The sequence below is a fragment of the Rattus norvegicus genome, chromosome 14, assembly GCF_021556685.1.
Source record: "Rattus norvegicus strain SHRSP/BbbUtx chromosome 14, alternate assembly SHRSP_T2T, whole genome shotgun sequence".
Lineage (NCBI taxonomy): Eukaryota > Metazoa > Chordata > Mammalia > Rodentia > Muridae > Rattus > Rattus norvegicus.
This window is the reverse complement of record NC_141547.1, coordinates 70,983,854-71,008,848: the sequence shown is the minus strand read 5'-3', so window position 1 is coordinate 71,008,848 and position 24,995 is coordinate 70,983,854. Positions and strand designations below refer to the sequence as shown.

General features: G+C 41.9%; 1 protein-coding gene across 19 annotated transcripts in view; it reads right to left on the bottom strand.

The window, feature by feature from the left end:
• Positions 1-24,995, bottom strand: part of Ldb2 (LIM domain binding 2) — a 321,174-nt gene that overhangs the window by 33,449 nt on the left and 262,730 nt on the right. The window contains exon 6 of one of the 19 annotated variants that reach the window (XR_015636537.1): positions 23,800-24,987. The exons of the other annotated variants lie outside the window; for them this stretch is intronic. The gene's annotated coding sequence lies outside the window, so the exon portion shown is untranslated. Of the gene's footprint in view, positions 1-23,799; positions 24,988-24,995 lie in introns of those variants that run through there. 19 annotated transcript variants of the gene reach the window in all.

Sequence of the window (24,995 nt, the reverse complement as noted above, 5' to 3'; positions counted from 1 at the left end):
ATGTTAGATATGCAAATTCATCCCATACAAGTCAGGTTTGAGTACCCTTGATGGTCTTAGATACTGAGGGACAACATGTGTAACAAATTAAGAAATACTACATTTATATGGAAAATAGGGTCATAAGCACACAGAACACTGTGTGTGGATATGAGTATACACTGTTGATTTCTAATAGGAAAATTTGCATGGGTTATGATTAGGAGGAGAGGAATCTATGAATACTAAATACAAAACCAGTCAATCTCATGGAGAAAGTGCTAAGTAGCAAGTTTGGGGGTAGCTGAGGAAGAGCAGGTGATTGGAGGGAGAGATGAAGAAAGGGTGGAAGGGGAATCCAGGGAAGGCTTATGGATTTCATTCTGGGAAGACAGTGAGGTAATTGCTGAGAGGAGAACAACTGTTCAATACGAGATTGAGAAGGAGGGCTGGCTGTCAGTGCCTGGGCATTCGGAAGACCAACCAGCTAGGTTTTTCCAAGTATAAATATTGCTGGGATGCAAAGACAATTCAGAGAAAAATGCCAGAATTATCGGTTTAAGGGTTTTCCTAGGCGACTATGCGGTAAAGGGTGGGGTGTTGAGATCGATCTGGAGCATGAAGTTGGCATGTTTAGATTCTTCTAGTAAAAATCCACAGAATGCAGCGGGACCTGAAAAGCTGAATATCATGGGAAAGGTGGGCCTGAGCAGTCACCGGGCTAACAATGGAGAAATTGTACCAAAGGATGAAGGCAAGCATGGGAACCTGAAATTGGATCCCCTCACCTATAAAAAACACAGTGCTTGGCAACATATCTACCTCAACCCCGGGGAACCATAGGCAATCAGATCTGGAAAGGTGATGTCAGCTGAATGGGAGATCTTGTTTAAAAAACTCAGATGCAGAGCTCAGCAGGTAAAGGTATATGGGCCAAGCAGAGTGGCTCAAGTTTGATCCTTGGGACACACAGTGGAAGGAGAGAGACACAATTCTTTGCATGCATTGATACATGTACATACATACATACATACATCACACACACACACACACACACACACGGATGGGGGAGTCGGCATCATTGTATTGAACTGATTGTAAGAAGAAATTAGAGAACTTTGCCAGGTGTGAGGGAGCACAGCAGCCATGATAGAAGTTTTGAGAAGAAATCAGAGCTACAGCAGTCTTTGATGGCCATCCTCTCTCCTGTCCCTGTGTACTCAGTCTAAGACGCAGAACAAACATTTTTGGATGTCTTCACAGAATCCAGGGCCCCAGATTTTCTCTTGATTCCCCATAATGCATGGGAAGACACACAAATGAAGAGATAATCATCTCTAACTCTGGGATTGCATTAACAGCCAGTCTGGTCCTTTCCCTCCAACTTTTCCCGATGGAGAGTTGAAAAGACACTCTGAGTAAAGGCTCAGAATCATCAAAACCTGTACATGATCAGCATAAATGTCTCATTCTGGATAAATCTACTTCAATTATATATTTAATTCAGTTGAGAGTTCCCCAAAGAAGAGCTATTCTGTATTCACCAGCAAAAGTCGTCCTGATAACCCTCCTGGGGAAAATGATTTGGCAAAAATTCATGCAGCCATTTTTATATGAATGCACAAAACTTGAAGGTTATTAAGCTCCTGCTTCTGACAGCCCCTGCAGTTACAAATAAAGCAACTAATGAGAAGAAAAAGTAGCCCAGTGCCTTATTCCCAGAGCCCCAACCATCTTTATGCAAGAACACCGTGACAAATGACACTCTCACCTTCCTAGCATGCCCCTTCTCCGAGTATAGATTTAGATGGATAACGTGACTACCAGAGTTAGGCACAGGAGCTGAAGATTGCCTCTGGCACCCATTGTATGAAATTTGGGTGAGATTTCTAAGCACCAAATGAAATCATCATACCGGGCTAAGTCGAACTCAGCAAGTGAATTTATAAAAATTAAAAGGCCTGAGAAGTAACGCTCACAAACCCATTTGTCTCATTTTTCCTCATTAACATTTAATTGAAATGAACTCTGGTAACTGTGAGGAAAGTCACATTACTTCTTGCTAGCAGATAAAAGAAGGTAATTTTTTTTCAAAGCATCTAAGCCTCCTTGGGTTGGACAGATTACACTATTTCACAACTGGTGTTCGTGAAAACACACTTACAAAAATAAAACCAATAAGAAGTAACATCAGAATAAGGCTGACATTTACCAAACACAAGTGTCTGTGTTTGAAGCCACAATTAAAATAGCTTCCGCATGAGTTCTAAAATGCGAATTGGCCCCCTACCATGTAAAACTAATTTAAAGGAAATGGAAAGTCAAAATATTGTCATGTGAAATAATTACCTTATATAGACATAGTCACTCATTTATCTGCCACTTCGATACATTGTGTGAGAAAATTGATATAAAATGCACTGTTATGTGTGCATCAGAGAGAGCAGCAATGTAAGAATATGAGAAGGTCCTCATTGGGATCCCGAGGCTCCTGATGTGCATAATGGAATTTAAGAGCTTCCAGGTGGTGATGGAACTGACTAGCAGGAATTCTCCCATGCCACGGACTTTCCTATTCTTTCTGTCCTAAACGGACAGATATATTCATTTATGCCAGGATCACCAGAAGTGCCCCCGCCACTCACTCTGTTCTACTCTTCTCTGTGGTGTATGACTTTGTTGCTATCATCTATTCTTGCTGTAAACAGAATTCCCTCCAGCTTCTGCAGTTTCTAGGTCTTTCTCTGAGTTCCCTCTCCTTCTTTGGTGGCTTCTCTTTGGTCTTCTCTCAGGGGTCATTTGTTCATTCTCCCAATATTGGTCCTCCCCACTATTCTGTCTCAAATTTACCCACATTCTTGCCTAAGGACAAGATGTTGGAGGGAAGAGGGTTGAATGATGCTTTGCTAAGTGATCTAACCTAAGTCCTGACTTTTGCAGCCTATGAATGCAAGGCATTTGAAACCAAGGCCCCTCTAGAGGTAACTAAGGTAAAGATTATAAGATGGTGTCAGGCTGTGCTTAGTGTAGATCTTAAAGCTGATCTTAAAGACATACTGACTTTCACAGTGAAGAAAGGTGTTATACAGACTGCTGGAAGAGAAAAGACAACCATGGTCTCTCCCTAGCAAACCTGTATGTTATAAAACTAGCCTGCCAGTCACATTTTTCCCCGCTAGTGTAATAGCAGAACAGCAGGTGTGGGGTTAGCCAACCTCCTCTGATTGGATCTGAGGTCTTCTCTGCAGAAGGCCTGTTTGCTACTGTAAGCCTGGTCAAGAGCCATGACTGGGGAGAATGTAGATGTAGAAGGGAACCTACTGTTTGTTTCACTAAGTGGTCGTGTTGTTGAACTACCTTCTTAGTATGCTTATACCCACAGATTTATGTCGCTTCTCAACCCTGCTTATAAAAGATTCTTTTGCAGTGGGTAGTGGAGTAGGGGTCAGTTCAGGAATTCATAATTGGCCAAAATGCTGAAAAATCAGTTGTTGTGAGTACTCAGTCATATGTGGTCAAATGTCCTACTCCCAGGTTCAAGGAACATCTAGGAAGAACAGACAGAAAAATGTAAGAGCCAGAGATTGAGGAAGAGAAGCCCTCTGTTAGCTGTGATCTGACTGATGCACACATCAACTCATAGCAAGTGTGGTTGCCTGTACAAGACCTGAACAAAGCCAGTCCAAATTCCAGCCAGGAATTGGTGGTGGACACCAAGGCCTGACATTTAGGCTGAGGGGCTATGTGCAGGTGATGGCTAAAGAGAGAGGAAAGTCACTTTTTTTTGGGTGGGGATATGGTCACTGATAGAGTACCCATGCTTCAAACCCATGGTCATCACTAATTGCTAGGAGATATTAATGATGATGATGATGATGATGATGATGATGATGATGATGATGACAGAAATAGGGAAAAGGATAGGTTTGGGGGTCTCAAGAGGGAGTTGGAAGGAGGTAGTAGGGGTGCATTATTTTAGAAAAAAAACTAGATGGAAATTGTACTGAATCTGTAGGGTTGCTTTTGGTAAGATGACCATTTTCACTATGTTAATCCTATCTATACATGAGCATGAGAGATCTTTCCATCTTCTGAGATCTTCTTTGATTTCTTTCTTCAGAGATGTGAAGTTGTTGTCATGCAGGTTTTTCATTTGCTTGGTTAGAGTTACACTAAGATATTTTATATTACTTGTGGCTATTGTGAGGCTGTTGTTTCCTTGATTTCTTTCTCAGCCTGTTTATCACATACATAAACAAGTGCTATTGATATTTTTATTTTTTGAGTGATTGTGTTATGCTTGCCAACAGGAGCCTAGCATAACTGTCCTCTGAGAGGCTCCATCCTGCAGTGGACTGAAATAGATGCAGAGACCCACAGCCAAACATTGGACTGAACTCAGGGACTCTTGTGGGAAAGTTGGGAGAAGGATAGAGGAACTCAGAGGGGATAGGAACTCCACAGGAAGAGCAACAGAGCTAACTAATCTGGACCCTTGGGGGCTCCCAGAGACTGAACCACTAACCAAAGCACAAGCATGGGGCAGGACCTAGCCACTGCGCACACACACATATATAGCAGATGTTCAGCTTGGTCTCTATGTTGGTTCTTCAACTGGCAAATGGGCTGTCTCTGACTCTAGTGCCTGCCTGTGATTCCTGGTCTCATAATTGGGCCATCTTATCTGGTCTCAGTAGGAGAGGGTATGCCAGGTGACTTGATATGCTTGTGTTGGTTGGTACCTAGGGTGGGCCTTCTCCTTCTCCTCCGAGAGGGGCTATGGAAGGGTCTGTGTGAGGGAACCTGTGAGGAGGCACAGCTGTGATGGTGATGTAAAGAGAATAAATAAATAAATTAATGGAGGAAAAAAAGTAAAAAAAAAAGGGTGGAAACATATATGCAGAACAATAGTGCCTTAGTTAGGGTTCTATTCCTGTGATTAAAAACAGCATGATCAAAAGCAATTTAAGAATAAACAGGCCCATTTAATTGCACAAATCTTGGCTCACAATCTATCACTGAGGGAAGTCAGGGCAGAAACTCAAGGCAGGAATCTGGAGGCAGGGACTGAAGCAGAGACCTAGAGGGGTACTTCTTACTGGCTTGCTTTCCAAAGCTTGCTCAGCCTGTTTTCTTATACAACTCAGGTCCTGTCCATGGTTGGCAGACATTGTGCTGGGCCCTCTCACATCATAATAAGATGATGCCCCATAGGCTTTTCTACAGGTCAATCTCATGGAGGCATTTTCTCAATTGTGGTTCCTTTTCCTCAGATAGCTCTAGCTTTGTCAAGTTAACCTGGTTTTGTTTAACCAACCAACCAACCAACCAACCAACCAACCAACCAACCAACCTACCAACACATTAAAGCAGCCAGTAAAAGCAGCCACATGAAGACAGAGGCAGCCCAGGTCAGACCACCATCCATCAAAGAACCACCTGGATACACTTGAGATCATCAAACGTTGAAAGAGACAAGGGTATGTCACAGGCTAGCCCTTCAGACGGGGGGGGGCGCTTGGCCCCAGCAATGCACTGATTTAAACCCTGATATTAACACGGCCAAATGCTGATCTCTTTAATTCCTTGATATGTTGAAAACTGCCATAGAAGTCCCTTTGAAATTAATACTAAAAGGACAATAATCCCCAGACCTCAGGTGAGCTGAGATAGTGCATACAGGAAATTTGACACTTTTGTAACATGCTCTGCAGGCAGCTAGGAGCTGGGAAGGATTAGAAAAAAAAATCAACATACCAACTTTTGTTGGCATTTGCAAAGTTGAGAGTTCAGGAGAACAAACAGCTCTATAGATGCTGTGTGCCATCCCAACGTTCCTTTTTCTGTTCTATGACCCCCTCCCTCACATCCACTCCTGCACACCTGCCCCTTGTCCCACAGTCTCCCTTCCTTCCATTCCCTTGGAAAGAATGCCTCTCAGTGCTCCGATTAAAGGACAACCCGCTTCTGTAGAGGTCTGTCTCCTCTTCTGTTTTCACATTGCCTTCATCAATCCTGATCTAAGAGATGTATCCACCAAGTTCAGACCCCAGGGCCTACTTTGTCCCAGTGTCACACTCTTCTGAGTGTGAGCTGGGCATCTTACAGACTTCATCCTTTTCGGGGTGTATACCTAACCTAGAGCTCATGCCCACTTCCTGATGCTTTGGCAGCATCCAGATCACGGAGACTTGGCGTTCACATTCCTATTCCCGAGCCCTTTATGATGTCTAACTGGTTGCTGATTTGACAGGCAGCAGCAGATGCAGTGCCAAGCCTAATCCTGGTTCCTACTCATTGTCGACACTCGGGCCGGCTTCTTGTGCTTCAGTTTCTCCACCTGCCATACAGGCTGACAATCATTCTGAGCCTCTGCCGGATGTGAACAGATTAATTACTCTTTCTAAAGGGTTTAGAGCACTGTCTAGTATCTATGAAGTTCTATTTTTTACATTCCTTAAGGAAGATAAATACTTTCAGAACCATTGAGAACTATCCTGCTTCTCAAAGTCAGAAAGACTTCAGCACCATCCAGGAAACGAAACACAACCATTACCTAAGTAGCCCAGAAAAGCAACGGTTTTCATCTGTGTCAGTTCTCTGAGGTCTGTCTCCCATTGTTGACTCTGTGCCTCTCATTAGCCTGCCTTCCTCCAGGTAATAAGATCTGTCCCTGTCTCTGGCCCCTCACCCACCTCATCTGGCATGCTCTTTCCCTCTCCTGTGTCTTCTCGTCTCATACAATTTCAGTAGTGAGCTACAGGTTTTCCACACCCTCTCCATAGCTTCCAGAAGTTGAAGTGTGATGATCTGTTTATTGTCTCTCACCTAGGGGACTGTCAGTTCCTCAAAGGAGGGATTATGTTTCCCTCCCGTCTGCATCTTGAAGTGTTGGCTCATGGTCAGCATACAGTGGAAAATGTATGGAACCTCTGTGAGGTGAGTAACTTTTTCTTTCTCAAAGCAGTTTCTGTATCCCAGCAGGTATGGAATGCAAGAAGTGCCTGAAAGCAGATCTTTGCTACCAAATGATATCCCTACCTCGTCCCCATCACTATTAGCCACAGGCCTTGTGGGATATACGATAGTCGCTCACTATTTAGATTTCAACAAAGCACAACAGCCTACAGTCTGCTGACAGATTACAGGGGGTGCACAATTCACAGGGAAACTGCAGAGCATGCCGGCGGCAGAGAGGATATGCCAGGGAGATTAACGACAAGGAATAGGATTTCTAGAAAGTCAAGGGCATCGAGTGAGACCCTAAGCAAATGAGAAAATGGAAGTGTGACATTTTACCTGATGAAGATATATGAGAATATCAAGGTCTTTGTTGTTTCTGAAGCCAACTTGATTCACGTGGGACCTAGAACCCAGGTAGGAATTTGATATATGCCACTCTGCTGCTCAGAATGTTCTCTGGTTGTTACAGAGCAAACAAAGACACTGTTCTTTTCTGAAGAGCATTTTGAGACATCTGTATCATTTCAAGAATCTCCAGTATGTAGGTTCTAGGGCAGTTCAGGGGTTTGGTGTTGAAAAGAAAGCAATAGTAGAGATTACATTGTCCCCTCTTGACAAGACCCCTGATCACTCTGCTTAGAAGTACGAGAAGTGAATGGGAACATATGAAAAGACATAACTGTTCTAAAATTGTATTCAATCTGCTAGTAAGTACTATAAATCAATGTTTTCAATAGACTCAGGACAAGTGTCACAGCAGTCACCTTTGTGCAGACCCCATCAGTTTGCCTACATGAGTAGTTCTCAAACTTCCTAATGTAACGACCCCTTAATAAGGTTTCTCATGTTGTGATGATCCCTTTACTATAAAATTATTTTTGTTGCTACTTCATAAATGGAATTTTGATACTGTTATGACTCGTCATGTAAATGTTGGATGTGCAGATGGTCTTAAGTGATTACTGTTGTTTGGGGGTTGTTTGACGCCCAAAGGAGTTGCAACCTGCAGGTTGAGAAATGCTGGTTTTAAGTACCTCCTGACCTGTCTCTCTGTTTCTACCCTTAGCTATCTTCTGTTTCACACAATAGCCATAGTCCTCTAAATCACACCCAGCCAGAGCATGGCAACCCTGCAAAATTACTGAGTCAGACCACAAGCCCCCTTTGTGGTGGACAGGGTCTTTGGCCATTGGCTCCTGGGGAAAATCAGAAGTTACTTTTTCATCAACTCTGACATTAAGCCCAGATCAGAAACAGAAGTGTGGTAGACTCTTGCAATATCATCACTTTTCTCTAAAGTAGTCACAAAATTCTTTGTTAAAAGGCAGTCAATTAAATTCTTCACAGTCGATAGAAGGGTTTAAATAAACTGAAAATCCAAATGGTGTTTGAGTTGCAGTAGGAAGTCACCACTTTTGAGCATGTTCTTGTTCCACACGTTTTATTCTAGTTGACTGTCAAGAATTTTTGAATAAGCAGGGCTAGCTTTCCATGTGCGTGTGTTGGCTTTGGAGAGAAGCCTTTAGTTCAAACCTTTCTTCTCTCAGCTTACTTTCTTTTCCAAGTAAGTTGGATAAGCTCCCTGAATCTTAGCCTTTTTACCCTCTTCTCTTGTACTAGATGATAATGTGTCATTCAGGAAACTACCTCCATTTATGCTAAACTGTACTCAACTATTTTGAATCCTCTTGGGATATTCCTTTCTAAAAGAAATCTTTATAGAATTAACATCCCTCTTTCTGTAATTTCCTTCTCTAGAACCAATAAACCACCACTGTGGTTATTCTCTTTTAGTTGTTCTCAATGTCATACTTCTCTTCAGTAACTGGATATTTGAGTTCCTGGATAGGAAGGAGCATATCTCTTTCACCTCTTTATCCTGAGTACCTAATTTGGTACTGTTTATTGAATGTATGAGAAAATGAACTCCGAGGAGCAAACAAGGTGTGTTTCATAAATGGTAGCTAGTCCCGATTCTATATTCCAAGAGATTTACCTTTGTTGCATTGTTAAGTCATATGAGGGCACTAAACAAGGAGGAAACACTACCGGATGAAGGGAAACAACCATAAAAATTATTTGATATTACTAAGAGTAGTAAAAAAAATCCAACACCAAATACTGATGAGAATGGTGGGATGGGAAGTCCTCTGAACTTCTGGACTGTAAATGTGTACAACCCTGTAGGAAATGACACTGCAGAAGCACATAGTCCGGCCTATGCTTCTACTCTTGAATGAATGAAGGAGTGAATGAATGCATTAAAACATGGGACTTAGGAAGCAATGAAAAAAATAAAATGACTGTGTCAAAAGAATAAAGAGTAGGTACTTGTTAACCACAGATTTTATAATTGTTCCCAAAATCTTGGGTATAGTAGGCAACCCACCTAAATATTTCTATGATTGTTTTCTAAGTCACATGTATTTTATTCACTCACCCACTCACTCATTCGCTTAGTCATTTTTTAATTTGGCGCATATGTGGAAGCAAGCTCTTACTGTTTATAGACTGGTTTTTTTGGGGGGGGTCCTGGGGGTAGATCATTGAAATAGAAATCTTCCATTTGGTTTGGCCATTGTCCATTGAGATTACATTATAGTTATATCTGCTCCAGTTCCTGTATCTAGTGATGGAGAATGCTTGCTCTCATTTGTGCCTGGTGAGTAGCACAGGCTTAGTAAATTCGAATACTCACGGGATATGCTGATGGATTAATCAATGCATTTGACATGATGTTTTCCTAGGACTGCGCTCAGAGCATTAAGAATGCCTTTGCTTGGGTTTGATTTTCATTGGGATGATAAAAACACTCAGACTGAAAGCAAGTTCAGGAGGAAAGTCTCTTTTCTTTCACTTCCAGGTCATAGTTCATCCATCACTGAGGGAAGTCAGGGTAGGAACTCAAGCAAGAGCTTAAAGTTGAAACCATGGAGAAATAATGCTTGATGGTTCACACTCAGCTACATCCTTAGTTCGTTTTTTATAGCTCGGACTGCCTGCCCAAAATGATACCACCTAAATCACATGCACATAGCCAATCTGATCTGCGTAGTCCCTCAATCAAGGCTTTCCTCTTAAGTTTCTCAGAAACGTGCCAAATGGACAATTAGAACTAACTAGAAAAGTCATGTTCTCGTATTCCAATTCCTTTGAATTTTAACTCACTAAGAACATCTCCAGCTTTTGATGTTCTTTGTCATAATCTTATTGATAAACCTTTATTATTATTAAACTAACAAACCAAAAATAGCCAAGCTTTATCTCTTTTTGTGTGGTTCAACTTCTCAACTAGTTAGGAGTAACCTTCTTTCTTCCAGACAGGAACCGGAGGGAGTGAAGGAAGAGTGGATGGAGCTGCAGGTGTTTGGGATGAAGAAACTGCCCTATATTTCTACTGTAATAGTAGACTCATACCATTGTACATTTGCTCAAGCTTATCAGAAATACTCAACCAAAAGTGAATCCTATTAGAAACCAGGGGCTTGGCTGAGTGTGACGTGTCAGTGTGGGTTCACTGACTGCAACAGATAGATAATCTTGAGGGAACGGTTGGGCATGAAAATATGGGTGATTTCCATACTGTCTGGTCAATTTTATTATGTGTTACCTAGAAATGGAAAAAAACCCAACAAACTAACAAACTACCATACCACCAGCAGCACCACCACCAATAACAACAGCAATACAATACTGAGTTCTACAGAGACTCCCATTTGACTGGGTTGGGGGTGGTCTGAGTATCTCACCTTCCCCACACCTGGCAAATGATCCTGGTACTCATTAAAGTTAAGAGAAACGTTATTCTAACTGAGAAAAAAAGCCCATATACAGCATCTCATCTGCTAACCTTCTTACCTGATGAGAAATTCTATAGCATAGAATTAACAGGAATACCTGCCTTGTTAATGTTCAACTTGAATTTCTAAATATGTCTCCTAAGATTTTTTACTTTAACATCTTTGCATATGTATATGCACACACATGAACACAGGCTCACATGCTCAATAAACTGGTTAGTACCTTTAGAATGTAAGTATTGTTTTACATGTCTAGGTCTTTGTACATTGTGTTCCTTCTGTTTGGAACACTCTTTTTCCTCCTTGACTCCTTAGCTTCTTTTCATTTTCAAAGCTCATTGAATGTCCCTCTGCCCAGGATATTTTCTCTGGGTTCACAGAGCAGTCCAGGGGTATTTCGGCAGTAGCCTTTTGGACACAGAAGCCTCAGCTTTCAAGTTGATCTTAAACATAGCATCTGCCCTCTGCTATCCCACCTTGTATGGTCACCAGTCTGATATCCCAACACTCTATTCCCTAATTCTGTACCCCAGTTCATTGTCCTTACCCATTCCTTTTAGCCATGGAAACTTTTCCAGGATTGATCTCTTTGTGCCCTCCATCTCCTCTGGTCTCTCCTGCAGTTAAAACCAACTAAACTTCCAGGTTGTGGTGGCAGACGCCTTTGAGCCCAGGACTTGGAGGTCAGAGGTAGGTGAATCTTTTTAAGTTTGAGGCCAGCTTGGTCTACAGAGAGAGTTCTAGGGTGGCCAGCCAGGGTTACATAGAGTAACCCTTTCTTGAAAAAAAAAAACATAAACATACAAACAATAAAACCCAAACAAAAATAAACAAACAAACCCCGAAACAACAATAACAAAATTAAAACAACTAAACCTATCATCTCATCTCACAAGGCACACTTCTGTGGATGCCTTCTGAATTCTCCTATACTGAAAACCAGTTTTCATTTGTTATACTCATAGAACTATGTTTCTTTTCTGTGTCTGAAGTCACAAACACCAAAAATTTTGGTGAGATTATGTGACACCTCTCTCTACCTGGCCACAAACACCTGAGAATGAAGACATTATTTTTCTTGTCAGTCATTATACATCCAGTATCTAGCACCACACAGTCTAGTTCACATCCTTTGAATACTAAGAATGAGAATGAATGAATGAATGAATGAATGAATGAACGAACGCCTAACACACAGTATCTATGGGGTGCCTGCAAACCCCAGCTGGGCTGTTATTTCAGTGGATAGGATTCCTAGTGTTTAAAGATCCTTAGATTACAGTCACACAATCCTGGCTCCAGAGATTCTCAATAAGAAGCACATAAGAATAGTGATGGTACTCTCCAGTGCTGTGTCTGAATCGGTGGTGTTCTCACTCCCTCTCTGTCTCCCTCTCCATCTCCCTCTCCTTTTCCCTCCCACACCCCCACCTCTTTCACTGGCCTTGATTCCACAGTGATCTCCATGGATTTAATTACCATTTAATTGTCAGACATTCAAATGGTCTACAAGCCTTTATCAGATCACTGTTTACTTCAGATGTTATAAATATCCTCAAATCCTACAAGTTAAAGAATAATGTATAACTTCAGTGCCATTCAAATTTTTCTGGAAAATGCAAGAAGAAATGTTTCTAAAATGTTCATAAGTATTCATGAAAATTCCAGAAATCTCAATACAAGAAACGAAATAGGATAATTTCATTAAATTTTTTCCTTTGAATATTGATAAGGCAATGGTAAATATTAGCATTATTTAATATTAAATGTAAGCAATTAGCAGGAATAGACACACTGAATAAGCAAGACTTCCCCAGAATGGAATGTTGATTTGTCATCAAGAAAGTAGGGTGAAATATTTGTCTAGTGTTTTATTGTAGGAAAATGGCCCATGTTGTTTGATCTTGTCCAAGTTTTCTAACGTCTGTGCAAATAAGTTTCTTAAGGTATGGTCATTCTGGCAATAATAGATAATCCAAGGTTAGATGATGACTAAATGAGTTGATGCTTGCTAAGAAATTATAATGCTATCTTGAATATCAATTATGTCAAATAAGCCTTGCTTGTTACTATCATGTTTAGTAAGAGCAGAAAAAATAAGGTCATCTCCTTAGATACTAGAAATACATCTGGTAAAATTTAATGCCATTAAAACTTTTAAATAGTTTTTACTAGAATAAAGTAAGAAATTACCTGAATATGAGAAATGTGTCTATCTCACACATAAGCCATGTCCTGCTAATGAAAAGACCGAGAGCATTCACATTAAAGGCAGACACTGAGTGAGTGCGTTAATTACGCTGCCTCTCATTTAACACTTTCTAATGGTGTTAGCCAATATAACTAGAGCGAAGACAGAGAATAAAATACAAGAATGGATAAGAGAAAAATTATCATCTGCCAATGATATAATAATTTAGCTGAAATGCCCAAGCAGGTCAACTTAAAGCATAAACACCATTAAAATATTTTTAAAATTCCAGTCTAGATGAAAAAAGAAACATTTCTTAAGAATCCTAAAAAAAAGAATAAAGTTGCAGTCTACTATATACAAAGCATGGTAAAGTGATAATACCTTTAGAAATTCAGTGTAAGATTTAGAATGGACAGCTAAATTAAGGCAATAGGTATTGGAGGTCAGAGATGAACTCAGTATTCAGTGCAATTTAGAATATGCTAAAAGCGGCATTTTAAATCCTGGAGAACAATGTGCATTAACCAATAAGTGGTATGTAGTAGATAACTAGAGAGCTAAAGAAATTCCTCACATTTCATAACTCTTCCCATTCCTGGAAGATTGATTACTCACATTAAAAAAAAAACCGAAAAAAACAAACAAACACAGAAAGTAGTTTAATTTAGAAAGAGGCCTTAGAAGAATAATGTGTTTTATTATATATATAAATATAGAGAAATAATATGTTGATTGTCTGTATTGATATAGCGAATGTGTATTTTTCCTCAAAGCAAATAAAAATTTAAAATGTTAAATTTGTTATATTACAGTTATATTACAACCAAATCCCTTATGTAAAATATAAGCACCCATGTACACATACATGTATAATGGAACCAGTGGGTATACCTCAGTGGTAGAGCACAGGCTTTGCATATACATACAGAAGAGAAAGAACTGGAGCCGAATAGAAAACTGGGTGGAGGACACATGAACTCTCATGACAGGAAATACAAATGGTTCAGTTTTGAAATTGTTTTCAGTTTCACACATGAGTCTGTGAATGTTTAAATGGAGGCCAAAAGAAAAGAGGGTGTTGGATCATCTGGAGCTGGAGTTCCAGAGGTTTGTGAACAACTTGATGTGGGTAGTGAGAATGAACTGGTGTCCCTTGGAAGAACAGGAAGTACCCTCAATGCTCTGCCATCCTCCTACTGCATGAATTAAACATATTAGGAGGTGATTAGTTTCTTTGGTAATAATAGAAATGGATATTAAAATGAAAATGAGATTACCTACAATATTAGAGTTTGTTTAAAAAATCAGTAACTGTTAAATAGTGTGGGAAATATCTGATCAAATTTTGAAAATTTATTCGTGTGAGCATATATGAGATGTGCGGGCATACCTGTGGAGGTATACATGTGGAGGAATTGTGTAGAGTTGGTTCTCTCCTTCTTTTGTGTAGGTTGTTAGGTTTAAGTTTGGGTCAGCATGCATGTATAGAAAGAGACATTACATGTTTAAGTTTGGGTCAGCATGCATGTACAGAAAGAGACATTACATATTGAGCCACTCACTGCATCCAAATAGGTGCTTTCATAAGCCTCTGGTGAGTAGAAACTTGCTACATCCACTATGCTGAAGAGCTTGACAACATCTATCAAAATTACAGTGCACCTTTCTAGGCATGTATTTCTGGCAAACTGATTCCCAGGATTTTCTCCTACAGATTTAGTTTTTAAAATTTGTCTCTGTGCAAAAATCTAATATTAAAAGCTCTTTGTACATCACTGTTAACAATAGAAAGGGAATAGAAAGTACCAAAGTGTCCATCAATCTAGTATGGATTGCATGATTATTATATAGTGCTAAGGTAATGTCCTTCCGTGGGACATATCAATAGCTAGCACTACAGGCACGGTCTGTTCCACTGTGTGTGGGTTTGTGAGTGTCTGGATGTGAGTGTGTATAATTAAGGCAATACGTGCTGGAAGATACACAGATTATGCCTGAAATAAAAACAAACAGACAGATAGAAAGACATAAGACAATTGTGGCTGTCTCTGTGGAAAAATTGGTGCAGGTAGAGAGCTTTTGTATGTTTCAAATTTTGTGCTACACGAAGAAATGGTCTGTTCAAAATATGCATCATTTAAGTTTTTTTTAAATAGACAATAGGAAGACAGTTATATGATTGGCAACACTTGGCACAAGGTTGTCACTTGGTAAATGGCTGTTAAATGTCCCACTGTGACATTGAATAAGAGCTTGGTGACAGTGGCAGGCAGTGGGAAATCATGGAGCCTGGTGTTTTTCTATCTGGCTGTTATTCGTGTCCCTTAAATAGTAGTGTGATTCAAATAAAATGGACAATAGCTACTGTTTTTTGACCTGTAAAAATAGCAATCTCATTGATTCAGTTCAATATTATTTTCATTTGTGCAAATTAGAAAGAGATAGTGACAGAATGCTGGCTGTCACTTTGTTCCTTGTCATCTGAATCTACATAGCTTGTGAATGTGGAGAGCGAGGACTCATGTGGTGAGCGGGGATAATGGGGATGCTGACCTGGATGAATCAACGTGGGTCACGTGCTTTGAATAGTGAGTAGTAGGATGAATTGCAATGGATTTACCTGGGCTTTTGATCAAAGCTTGCTGATTTGTGAGGTAAGACAGCAACAGTTTGGGCAACAGGGGTTAAGGCAGTGAAGGAGAGAGGCTTGTTTCTAGAGGATCACCAGCTTACTAAGCATGGCATGGTGTGTACCCTTGTTTGTTCTATAGCCTTGGGAGGTACACGACATTCAACCTCTTCCATGCCACTTCTGTTTTTCTTCACAACTCAGAGTTAATAGATACAGCATAGTTAGAGTGGGGGAAGTGACCACTGCCAGGGTCCAGGGGCTGCTCAACATTGTCCCCAAAGCAAGCATTTTACTTTCCAAACCTTCCACGGTTGGTGAGGTGGCCAAAGGCATGACATGAATCTCAGAAATCTGACCTCATCTCTGTCATTGTGCATGCTTGTAAATTCTGTTTATCAATCAATCATAGGATGACTTTCATTTTTCTATCTATAGTTTCCACTCATGATTAGACTGTTCAGGAACATGGGAGGTAGTCACAAATTTATTTTGAAGGGAAGACACAGGAAGAAAGCCAAAGGCAAGGTTGGGAGTAAAACGAAATAAAACTTTACTGATTCCTTAGGATAAGATAGGTCTCTCTTGGGTTTGTGGAGTTGACATCTGGAAAGGTGACAATTACATCCCCCAAGAACAATGTCAAACTGGATGCTGGCTATAGGGGCAGTGGCAAGATGCATGGCCAAACATCATTCTGGCTCCTACTCTTTGGTCTCACTCAGGTCTGCTTGGTGTCATTCCTTATTTCATTCTTTATCTATCATTGAACCCTGTCAATTGGACTTGGAGTAAGAGACTATTAGAAAGCACAGAGAGACAGAAACACCCAAGTTTCTACCGCTAGTGAGCAAACAGGTAGGACACAAAGGGCCTGCTTTGAGAAGGAGCTTGGTGTGACAGTGTATTACATGCTTTTCTTACTGCTGCCAATAAACACTTGGCCAGAAGCAACTTAAGGGAGGAAGGGTCGGTTTTGCCTCACAGTTTATGAAGGGACATAGTACGTCACAGAGAGGGAAGCTTGGCAGTAGACCATGAGGAGCTGGCCACATACTTGCAGTTGGGAAGTAGAGAATGCCCAGGACATAAAACCTCATAAAACCCACTTTCCCTAGCAAGGCTCTACCCCAAAGGTTTCACAGTCGTCTAAAACACTACTGCAGCTGGGGACTCCATATGAGCCTGTGGGGGATATTTTACACTCAAATCATAATTGATAGAGCAGCAGAATTTGCATTTATGTGTACTGCAGATACAGATAAGTAAAGTCAAGAGGTTTGAATCCATATGATCTTTGCGGCTCCCTATAATTGGGTGTTTTGAGTTTATGGTTTAAAGAATTGGAGTTTCAGGTGGACAGGAAGATGGTGTCCAGCAAAATGGAAATGTAAGCAGACGTTAAACTCAGAGAGAGACCTTGAGCCTGGAAAACTGGTGAGCCTACGCTCCTCTTCCGGTTTCAGCTGGCTAACCTGGTTTCCCCCTCAACTTAAACTCAAAGAGCTCAAAATCTCCGTTTCTGTCCCTCTTTTCTATTTTCCTTACACACATTTTCCCTCTCCTCAGATAATTCCAGAAAATTGGGAAGGGGTGTTTTATGAAAGAGTCAACTCAGGACCCCATCATGCACTTACCTTCACAATCTCCAATCTTTCCTTAAACTAACTGGCAATTTCCCACCTTGCCATGGGCCTTGACTTTCAGTGTGTTGTTTAACAACAATTTTCTCCTCTTTTTCTGTGTCTGAGGCTGGGAAATTGCTTTCTTTAATCCAGGTCCCATTTGTACTTTTAAGGCCAATCACCTATGGCTCAGAACTTATTTTAAGATTACTTGGCTAGCATAGTGTTTTTGTTTCATTGTTTGGATATATTTCGTAATTTATGTTATCTATTATTATATATTTTATGCATGTGCTTACCTAGTAGGTGCTCTAACCACTGTTCCCTCCAGCCTGACTTTGGAGATCATTGCTTGCTAGCTGCTCTGACGTATGTAAGTTATGATTTTTTCACTTCTTTAAGGGTGAATTGCATGTACCTCCTTGCCGTGTAGCCATGTGTACTACTTTTCTATTTCTAAATGCAATTAAAAATGCCCTTTGGGTGTTCCAGGTTTTAATCATTCTCAGTGTGAAGCATCCTCCTGTCTCTGAAGGGTCTCCTCTGCCTTCTTCTCAAATGGAGCTTTTCTCTGAAGAGGGGAAGGGGGAGGAAGGGGAAAGCAGCAGGAATAGGAGCTGAAGAAAGGGGGAGGGGGATGGAAAGGAGGGTAAGGAAAGAGGTAGCGAAAGGGAAAAGATGGTTAGATGAAATAGGAGCAGAGAGGAGGGAGAGGAGAAGGAAGAATAGGAGGAGGAAGAAGGGAGGAGGAGAAAGAGGCAGAAGAGAAGGATAGGGAGAAGATTGGTCAGACTGAGGTTTCAGAGACTGGGTCTTCAGGCTTTCAAACCCTTTGTTCAGGGCTGGATTTGGGGATCTGAGTCCTCTTTCTTATAGAGGAGAAGGGCAGAGTCTTGTAGCTCTAAATTCCAGAAGGTGCTATGGCCTGATTTGTGTGGGTGAGTATCAGGTGTAGGGAGAACAGGGGAGAGAGAATGGAAATTGGGTAGGGAGTGAATCTCTAGGACATGCCAGAAAACTGGGATGGGGGGACTTCCAAGGATGTCTATTGGAGTGATTACCTCAGACTGCTAGCAGTGGGAGCTATGGATCATGAAGTGACCACTTCCTGTAGCCAGGCAAGACTCCAAATGGAGGGATGAGGATAGTAACCCAACCACAAAACCGTCAACCCAAATTGTGTCCTGCCCACAAGATATGCAGGGACAAAGATGGAGTAGAGACCGAGGTAATGGCCAGCCAATGACTGACCCAACTTGAAACCTATTCCGTGGAACCAATCTGACACTATTAATGACACTCTGTTATGCTTGCAGATAGGATCCTAGCATAACTATCCTCTGAAAGGCTCCCCTCAGCAGCCAATGAAAACAGATGCAAAGACCCACAGCCAAACATTAGATGGCGCTCTGGGAGTCATGTGGAAGAGCTGGATGGAGGGAACTGATGAGGATAGGGACTCTACAGGAAGGCCAACAGAATCAACTAACCCGGACTCTGAGGGGCTCCCAGAGACTGACTCACCATCCAAAAAGCAAACATGGGCTGGATCTAGGCCCCACACACGTGTAGCAGATGTGCAGCTTTGTCTACATGTGGGTCCCCCAACAACTGGAGTGAGTGCTGTCCCTGAATCTGTGGTCTGCCAGTGGATCCTGTTCCCCTAACTGCTAGCCTTGTCTGGCCTCAGTGGGAGAGGATGTACCTAGTCCGGTAGTGACTTCATGTGCCAGGGTGGGGTGATACCCAGGGAGACCTCAGAGAAGAATGGGAGGGAGGATGGGGGACAAGATGTGCAAGGAGGGGACTGGGAGGAGGGGGGCTGATATTGGGATATAAAATGAATAAATAAATAAATGGAAAAGTAGGAATGATATCAATTTCAGGGCTAGGGGCCTCTACATAGCTTCCTCAGTAGCTAACAGAATTATAGACAGTCCTTGAGGAATGCAGTGTGGATCTCTGAACCAGATTCATCTCACATGTTATGGCAGTCCTTGTCAATCTCCTATGGGACATCACCTTCTAGTCTTTCACCAGCAGCCACCCATCACGTGACTAAGATAACCCTTGAATGGCTGTGTATTTCAATCAATAGGATGAGTGCCAGGGTCATGCACTTGTTTGTATAAAAAATGCCGAGTTGTTATGGTAGTTTTAACGTTCTCATTTTCTGGATACAGCCTAACTCTGTAACAAGTAGCTGCAAGCCTGCCATGACCTGTGGATGAAATCCTAAATGATATGCTTGAGCCCGCTGGGGCTCTGGAATATGCCAGGCACTGCACCAAGCATGGGAGATTTGCCTGGGTGGGTTTCGCCACCCCAGAATGTCAAGGCTTTGCCACTGCTCTGTCTGAATGAATGAAGCAAGAAAAGGGCAGCCTGCATCCTAGTGCAGTCTGTTGGTCCACTTTAGTCCCTCGGTGGGGCACCTGCTCTATCCTCAGGCTTGTTGTGGCATTTAGGTGGAAATTCCTCCGTCTCCTGTGTGATCAAGGGAAATATTTGGCCAGGAGTCAAAATCTCCCGGAAATAAGAAACAAGAAAAACCTCAGCAGGATTCCAGTGCTGACTCCAGCCACACTCAGTCTCCTGGAGGCTACATCATGTCCTTCTGCTGGGGTCATTTTCCAAAGTTAATTGCCCAATACTTCTCGGCATTGGTCTGCTCTCCCTGTGCTGTCAGTGGAGATGACTTGCAGGGAGCAGTGTTCTTTAAGGCACGACAGCAAAATTCTCCATTCATGTGGGAAATTAAAGGTGCAGTATCGAAACAAAACAAGCCACTCACAATCAAAAACACACGACTCTGAAACTCCCAGGCTTAAATGCCCACTCCCACTTGCTATCACTCATTTGAAGAGGTAAGCTTATTTAAAAGTAACACTAGAATAAAGCCTGTAGATAACATTAAAATCTCCCCAACGATTGCACATCTGCAGCGATAGCTGCATTCAGAAAGTATATTGGCTGCTTTCCCCGTTCTTTGACTAAGGGCTCATTTTGGCTTTCATATGAAGGAATATGGTTCATCATGGAGGAGAAGGCATGACACATGGATCAGAAGTGGCCAGTCATGTTGCATCTGCAGTATAGGAAACAGATAGGAAGTGGGGGACAGATAGGAAGATAGTATCAAGCCTCAAGGCCTTCCTCCAGTGACTCACTTTCTTCAGCAAGTCTCTACCTCCTAAAGTTTCACAACTTAGAAAACCAGTGGCCCTAAACCCGAGATTAAGGGTCAAACACATGGAACCATAGGAGACACCTTGAGACCTAAAGAGAGGGGCCAGTATAACACATGTCCTGGGCTTTTCCCTCTACCCCACATCATTTCTCAACCTCTCTCCCTCTTCCTCATTTTCCATATTCCTCCTCCCCTTCTGATTTTCTGTAAGTTTCCGAACCCTAAGAAAGAATTCAAAGCCATGGCAACATCCAAAGAGGACAACAACTGCAATGAAAGTTCCTTGGCCTTCTGGAGTAGTAATTCAGTTTGAAAAGCACTCTCCATGTGCTTTCTTATTGTAATTGTCACCCATGACACAGATGCTCTGACTCATAATGCACACAAGCATTCACACATGCAGAGGCCAGGGCTCTGAGAGGCTAAGGCAATTGATAAATATCACACGCACGCGCACCAGTCACAACTGTGAACGTTGGACTCTGACCTACTATATAAAATGTGACTGGCGCTTATTAGAAGGTTCCTTATGTGTTGGGTTCTTATGAAGTTCACTAGTCCTCAGGGAAGTCTTGAGAGATACCTTATTCCTAATTTTCAGAAAAGGACAGTGAGGCTCAAGGAACCCAAGCATCTTGCTCGAAAGCAGACAGACAAGTAAGAAAGCGGTAAATGAATCCTCTATCAGGAAACACGGTCAAGAGTAGCATGCATAAAGGGGTTTGGAGGGAAGGAATTAATGACAGCAGCAACTTGAAGATGACTTCACCTTCCGATCAGAGGAATAATTAAGTAACCATGGTCACCATACCACACTGCACCTATATATGCTTAATGTGATGTCATTGTTCACCAAATAACAATAATGATTCATATGCTGGCATTGGAGAGATAGCTCAGCACTTAAGAGCACTTGATGCTCTCTTGCAATGGATGGATCTGAGTTCAATTTCCATCACACACAATCATTTATATAGCTTCAGAGGCATCTGAAGCCTCTGGCCTCCAGAGGCATCTGTACTCACTTTCACACAGCCCGATACAGACACTATAATTAAAGATAAAGACTGAAATATATATCTTTTCAAAAAGGAAGTTATATGCAACCTGATTGCATGTAAGCAAGAATTATGCAGCTGGGTGGATCTAGAGTCGGAGAACATACAAACGGAATATCTCCTGTTTAGATTCGGGATAATAATTGTCTTAACATTGTGTTAAGCATAACATTTAAAACATAAAACGTGTATCATAGCAGCTAAGAAAGCCAGGCCAAAGGAAATAGACAAAATACTCACACACACACAAAAAAAAAATCCCCCAAACACCCAACTGCTCTTCAGAGTGGAAAGAATACATTTGCAAAATAATGAAAGGTGCAGAATGAAATTTGGTATACTTATACAAAATAAACAGAAATACTATCGGACAAAAATGTGACACTGGAAATTCAGAGTCAGAGGCTTTAAGCAGGAATTTTTCACATTAGAGAGAGTGAGAGGATCTTTTTATTTTTCAATACAATACAACCCACTTCTCTGCCGCTTAGTTTCCATGGTGAAATTCTAGGAGTGACTTTGAAAATTAATCATACAGGTTTTGTGTGTGTGTGTGTGTATGTGTGTGTGTGTGTGTGTGTGTGTGTGTGTGTGTGTGTGTGTGTGTGTGTGTGATTCAAAATCAAATCTATCATTTAACAAGCCATCTGCTAAGTATTCATTCAAGTGACATTTCCTTGGAACTTAGAAGTCTTCACATTATTTAGACCATGGAGCAAGAGATAAAGTGATGCTTTGTGTATGGGACCTGCCAAGAATCCACCAATGACCCATGGGCTGAGAACTCCAGCAATGCCAGGGGAGAGACCCTCACAGGAAGTGATAGAAGAATACATCTGGAAGGAAGAGAAAGATCTGGCCGGGGAAACTCAAATAGGGAGAGCAGGGCAAGGATTATGTGATAGGCAGCGAGCTAGACTGTAGAAGCCTGGAAAGAAAAAAGTCATGAGTATTTTGATGAAGATTCTGATGGCTTCCATACTCTCAGTACCCTTGTCCATTCCTACCCATGAAGCAGCAGAGCTGTGCCATGAAACACACAGACGCTCCAGCAGGCTTCCTCAGATCAGCTTCCTAGTTCTGTCATTTGGTACACAAGGCTGGGTGACTTATTTCACTTCGCCTCTCCATAGCTCATTTTCTCCTGAGGGTGGTGACCATGGACAGGGATTTTTGTGAGACTTCCAGACTTCTAGGTTAGGAGGTAGGTGGTGCAGGATCTGGCATATAGCCAGCGCCAACTTGAAGTGCTCCTCACAAAGGGTTCCTGCCTTCATTCGCAATCATGGGAGGAGGCTAGCATTTCTTCCACCTTCAAATCTTCATGGGCTAAAGGTACAGGACTGCTGAATGTGGTGGACTTGATTATACTGTGGAAGTTAACCATTTATAGATAACCAGGAGAGGTGGAGGACGAGAGGTGGGGGAAGAGAGGTTGGGGAAGAGAGATAGAGGAGGAGAGGTGTGGAAGAGATGTGGGGGAGGAGAGGTGGAGGAGGAAAGTTGAAGAGGAGAGGAAGGGGAGGAGAAATGGGGTAAGAAGGTGGGGAAGGAGAGGTGGAAGAAACTTTTGGTTTTAATTAATCACCAAGAGTCTGTCTAAAAATCTTATCAAGGCATTAGTCACAAAGTCCCTGATCCCAATGTGGGTCAGCTGAGGACATGGTGTGGAATGCCATCCTTCTGAGTAAGAGATATCCATAGCTTTCACTTTTCTGGCCCTCGAGGAGAGATAATGTAGTGGTGAAGGGTGGCTATGTGGGGTCTGTGCATAGGATCATAACAAAGCCTCGGTTGGTCCCCAGGCTTGATACCTATCCACAGAGCCTGCCAAGCCCCATAGTAGGGCTGGTTCTGAATGCCGAGTTCTGATGTTTGGGAACAGAGATCCAGATGCCCCAACTGAGTGCACTTGCATGATTCTCATTCTCTTGGCAGACTTTGGGTCTCCTCAGTGCACACACTGTTTCTGGATTGTTACAACTGTGAGGGTGATGGTTGAGTTGGTGGGATGCCTACCTAACCGATTCTGGTTCTTGCCAGTTCTGGTTTTGGTTCCAAGGCCTCTACATGATGGAGAGAACCTTCATTCCTCAACCCAAAACCAAGATTCTGCCAGACCACCCTCATCACTAAATAATTTCCCCCACCTACCCTCACATTAGTCAAGACACACCACATTTACCCTCTCATCCCTCCCAGCTCTTCACTTGGCATGATGACCATGAAATCTGCTCTATGCTCTGACGGCATATAGCACATAAGTTCCGTCTTCTGTAAATTCTGTTTCCCACTTAGTGGAAACTTCCTGCATTTTCCTTAGATTTTCTTTTTTTTTCCTTCCTTTTCTTTTTTATCTTTGCCCACTCCATTCATGGATCACTTTTCAGATGAAACCTTCCTCTGAATTATTTCCCATCCTGGAAACCTAGTTTTCTCCTGGAAACTTCCATTGTGTTATTTACTTCTCTTCAGTGTCTTCTTTTTGGGAGTCTCACCCCTAAGGGATGAATTTCTTACTGACAGAGAGTTGATTTTTTTCTTTGTGTTTTCAGTGGCTAGAACTGTGTGAATGAATTGGAAGACTGCTTCCACTTTCCTAGAAGAGTGAGCCTGGCCAAGACCTATTTCATTTCAGCAGGTGCAAGGCTTGTACATAGAGCGCAGTGGCTGCAAAATAGAACCCATAGACCCAGAGTGCACTGGTGGGTAGATAAGCCATAGTATCAGCTCTGTGGTGGGAGAACCCTAGTGAGTCAAATTGCTTCACAGAGAGGAGATAATGTATCAGGGGCAAAGTGCTTGTCACTTTCTCAGGATTCTGGAGTACAATGCTCATTTTGTGAATGAAACCAGATATGCCACCAGTGACTTGGCTGTTGGAATTCCATATTAAACTGGTGTGATTGGTGTAACTCTATTAGAAGAAATATAGAGTCACTTAGTGTATTGTATAGGGAAGATGCTGTCTAATATTTAAATTTAAAAACAATTTGTATCAAGCCAGAAAAACCCATGTCACATTGTGTAGAGAATTTATAAGGCCTAGCAATGCCTGGATTTCAGCACCATGTTGAATTTCTCTAGAAGACTATAGCCCTGGCTACTTGCTTCAAGTGGCCCACTGATGTCCTTAGGAGGAGATGAGTCCAGGGTGAAAGCAGAGGCATTGAACTCAACACCACACTACAAAGTGGACACAACTACAGACTAAGTATTGTCAAGGCACTTAGGGAATAAGGCCATGGCTACCTTTTTAGTAATTAACTCCAAGAGTCATACAACTGAGCAAACTCAAGCCTGAGTGCAGGTTTGATGCTATGCTAACTAAGACACAGCTTCTACTTCACCTATACCCATACACACACAAACACACACCAACACACCTATATACACACAAACACCTACACACAACACACACACCTACACACCTATATACACACACACCTACACACAGATACATACCTACACACCTACACATCTATATACACACAAACACCTACATACACACCTACACACCTATATACACACACACCTACACACACACACCTACACAC